Raw genomic sequence first — 4,968 nt, forward strand, 5'->3', positions numbered from 1 at the left:
AGTTACTGAGGCAGACCAGTTTGTTTACGTTATGAGGGGACAGAGAAAGTAGTCTATTATCAATGAGAAAATAATCTATTCGAGAATATGTATGATGAACATGGGAGAAAAAAGAATACTGTTTCTCTTTTGGGTGGAGGAACCTCCATACATCTGAGATACCACACTCTGAGAGAAAGGATTGAATTTGCAGTGTTGATTTACTCACTGCACCTGGCTTGGTGGAGGAGCGATCCAGCGCCTGGTCCAGCCAGCAGTTCAAGTCCCCTCCAAGTATCAAGTGGTGCTGGCCCAGGTCGGGAAGATAAGAGAAAAGGCGGACAAAGAAGGCAGCGTCATCTATATTTGGGGCATATACGTTAGCCAGGACAACGTTCATGTTAAATAGTTTCCCAGTGACGATTACAAATCTACCGTTCTTGTCAGCCGTAATATCAAGTGGTTCAAAGACTACGCCCCTTGCCACAAGGATAGAAGCCCCTCTTGCTTTTGCCTGGAAGGTAGAATGAAAGTGCTGCCCCGCCAAGATGCCAGAAATCTGTCATTGTCTGCGGAACGCAAATGTGTTTCTTGAAGGAAGATAATGTCAGCGTTGAACTGCTTCAGATGATTGAGTACTTTCCTTCTTTTAATTGGGTGGTTCAGACCCTTGAAATTCCAACTCACAGTGTTAAGAGAGCGACTCATAATATGTTGGGAGAGAAAAGTACTGTTTGAATAGGGGTTGGTTTGGTGTGGACTCCTGTCAACATTAGGAAAAAAAGAAATAGACCATTGTATGTTTACTATCCACACCAGACCATTGTAAAGAGAAAAAAAAAAAAGTGCAATTATTATAATATCCCCACCCTGTCCCAAAAAAGCTTCCAAAGAACTCAGAAGCAAAATAAAATTAACCATACCCCAGAAAGCAACTGTGTTAATCAGTTGCATGCTTTCCCCAAAACTTACCATCTGCAAATCAACTTCCCTGCACTTGCTATCTCAGCCCCACAATCCACATTGATACAGTACCTCAGAATCAAAGCGTTTTCAACTTTAAATGTATGTTAACAACCTTACACACGAAGAGGTTAAACAAAAAGCAGTGCTCGGGGATGTAAAAAAAAAAAAAAAAAAAAGCATACACACACACACACACACACACACACACACACACCACACACACACACACACACACACCACACACACACACACACACACACACAGTCACACACACACCACACACACACACACACACACACCACACACACACACCACACCACACACACACACACACACAACACACACAAACAATAAAATCAAAACATAAAATAAAAAGCGTAACTAATAATCAACAAGTAACAGAAATAAGTGATACAAATAACAGTGGTAACACGCAATATTAATTAAAATTAAAGAAACAGTACCATACAGACGTAATAAGCATACTTGGAGGCGTCAAAACGTGACCATCTTTCAGGACACACACCACAGCAGGGATTCACAACTATATGGGGAGGCATAGGTGGCATATCTCAATGCAATCACTCCGAATAGAGCTAAGCAGTGAGCTGGGGGCGTGTTATCAAAGAAAGAACAAATAAATAGTCACAGTAATGTGATGGGAAAGCATAAACCTGTACCTCGACATGTAATAGTGATGCAAGAAAAAAAAAAAGCGAAGAGTGATCAAAAAGTCCTTCTGCACAGCTTTATAAAGAGTATATCGAGCTTGTTTAGTGGATGACGTGTACTGAAGCGCAAACCGGCGCTGGATCAAAACATAGATCAAACCTGCTATTAAAGTTGGCCATCACTGTGCCTCTCTAGTCGAATACCTCCGACATGTTACCCTGCATTGTTTTCCAGGAAAGATGCCAGCGTCCTCAAACGATGTGACATGCTTTTTTCCCCCCGCTGCCTCTCCGGTTGTGATCCGTAACTCGCGATACTAGGATGACGGTCGTCAAGCGCGGGGAGCTAGAAGTGCCGGACGACAGCGCGGTGCCGCGTACGCTCTGCGCCAGTTGCGGCCACGAGTCTCATGGGCAATAGCTCCCTTCAAAGTAGCAACCGGGCCTTTCCTGAAAAACAGTTTTTCCCGCCGCTTCGGGCCCGTCCTGAATGATACAGCTCTTTCGTCCTGAAATGATGGCGATGTGGGTATTACGCGGCTCGCTTGGCTCTTTGCCCGGGATTGGCTTGGCAGGTGAGGGAGCTCTGTCGTGCCGGGTCCCGCTCCGGAGCTGTAGTGACCGGACTTCCCGTCACGCAAGAACAGCTCGCACCAGCAGTATCGGACAAAAAAATCTGTGGCACGTGCACCTCAATCGATCCGTAGGCCAGTTATCCTTATGTTAATTGCGGCGCTGCGTGGACTCAAGGTCTATAGCTCGGTTGCCTGTTACATTGTTGGTAGCTTCCCCTCGGCATGCTTCTGTGCACTCAGCCTCCAAGCTCTTCCATTTTGTCGCTGAGCCCGGTCGTCTGATTTCCGCCGCTTAGCCTCACACGGGAGGTCAGGCGGGTTCACCTTCGTTGGTCTGTCGACCTGTCCTCCGGACCAGACAGTCTCCAAAGTCTCGCGGGTTCCAGAGAAGTCATCACGCCGATCCTAAATTGCCTTGTGGAAAGGGCGTCTCTGGGTGATCCTCCGTAATTAATCAAGAACGCATCGCGAGCAGCGGCAGGGTAGCCACTGCCTCCGTCCTCGTTTCCTTTTTGCCCTGTCTCGGTCGAACAGCCATGGAAACGAAGGTAGATAGGTGAGTTACAGGTCTCTCGTCAACTTACAACAGCGACATCTGCGCGTCACCGATGGACCCGAGGAAAAGAGAGATGTATAACTATCTACTTTTCGTTTAAATGGCTTCGAAAAAGAGCAAAAGCGAGGAAGAGAGACGAGGCAGCTGCATACTGCCGTAGCTAGCACTGGCGTTCCCTTGGTTTAACGATAACTCGGAGGATCACAGAGACGAGCCCTTTCCAAGGAATTTAAGGTCGGCTAATGCTTCTCTGCGAAGCGAAATTAGACCTATTGTCCAGGATGACAGTCAGCCAGACACGGTAACGCCTGACTCCTTGAAGGAGGCTAACGCGAATCAGCTCAGCCGACAAACAGGAAGAGTTTGGAGGCTAAGGTGCACAGAAAGGACGGAAGCTACCACAAGCTAAAGCTAAAGCCTATAGACCGCTCTGATCACCGCAGGCGCGGGCAGGATAACATAAGGATAACTGCCATACCGGAGCGCTCGATCGAAAGGGGTGGCACGTCCCACAGACTTTTTTTTCAAACTGCTGGTGGAGCTTCTATGGGTGACGAAGCTCCTCACTACAGCTCCGGAGCCTGGCCCCCGACCACACAGAGCCTCATGCCCAAGGCCAAGTCGCGGGTCAAGACCAACGAACGGTCAAATGCACGCCCACATCCATCATTTCAGGACGAGACACGGAGACGCGGCAGTCGATGCCCGTCACGGCACGGCCCCCCGGAGAGCGGCGGGAAAACTGTTTTTCCAGGGGAACACAGGCCCGTTCGCGCTTATTTTGAGAATATGTGCGCCCCAGGCAGAGTCGCGAGCCGCCCGCGCGGCGTACCCGGGCTGAGAGAGGCTGAGCTGGTCGCGCATGCTCTATCCACGCGCCGGCTGTGAGACCCCGCGCGGCCGCGGTCATTCCTCATAGGTCCAGCGAGGTTACGGCATCACACCAATGGGACGGGGGGAAAAAGCATTTCACATCGGGCTGACAACCGCTGGGCTGACGGCGGCATCCCTGAAACAATGCAGGGTAACATCGCGCGAGTCTTCGACTAGCAGGAGAGCGGAGTGATCCGCCACGCCTTGTAATAGCGCAGGCCTTTCGGAATCACTGGTGTTTACTGCAGCGCCGCTTGCGCTTCCATACATACCCTTCACCATCAACAAGCCAACCGCATATCACGTCTTAACTAACAGGCTGTGGCACTTTTTGACACCTTTCGCTGTTTTCTTCGCTGTCATCCGAATCTATCACCCGTCGAGTACCCAGTCTCCATGCTTACACATCACACTTACTGTCGACTACTTTATTTGTTCATTTCTGCTTTATGAAAGAACCACCCCCACAGTACTGGTTACCTATCTCGAGTGCACGTTTGCACTCTGGACGCTCAGCGTGCCCTACCCTATGCTCCATACTACGTCCTGTGTGAATCCCTCGCTGTGTCGTGGTGTCCTGAAGAACGCAATGTCACGTGTTTGACCCTCCCCAACTGCTATTTACTCATTATTACTGCGTCTTCCTTATTTCTTAAATTAATATTGCTGTTTACCACTGCGTTTTTCATTTCGTATCTCACTTATTCATTACTTGCTTATTATCTAGTTACCTCTTTTTATCTTCTTATTTTCACTTTATTGCTTGCTGTGTCGTGTGTTGTGGTCGTCTGTGTGTGTGGTGTTGTGTGCTGTGGTTGCACGTGTGTAGTGTGTTGTGATGTCGTGTGTGTGTGTGTGTGGTGTCGTGTGTCGTGCGCGTCGTGTCGTGTCGCGGTGTCGTGGTGCCTGTGTGTGTGTCGTGGTGGTGTGTGTGTGTGTGTGATGGTGCTCGTGTGTGGTGTGTGTGGTGTGTGTGTGTGTTTATTTTTTCTGTATTTACAATCCCGAGCATGCTTTTGTTTCCCTCTTCGCTGGTGTAAGGTTGTTACATACATTTAAGTTCGAAAACGCTCTGTTCTGAGGTACTGTATCACAACTGTGGATTGTGGGGGCTGAGATAGCAAGGCAGGCAAGTGAGTTTGCAGATGGGAGGAGTTTGGGGAGAGCATGCGCAACTGATTACACAAGTTGCCTTTCTGGGGGTATGGTTAATTGTTATTTTGCCTTCTGACGCATTTTTTGAAGCTTTTTTGGGGTTTTAGGACAGGGGTGGGGATGTTATAGATAATTGCACAATTGTTTGTTTTCTCTTTACAATGGTCTGGGGTGGATGTACAACATAAAATCG

This window comes from Notothenia coriiceps, unplaced genomic scaffold, assembly GCF_000735185.1.
Source record: "Notothenia coriiceps isolate Sejong01 unplaced genomic scaffold, NC01 NC01_scaffold00000339, whole genome shotgun sequence".
Taxonomy (NCBI): Eukaryota; Metazoa; Chordata; class Actinopteri; order Perciformes; family Nototheniidae; genus Notothenia; species Notothenia coriiceps.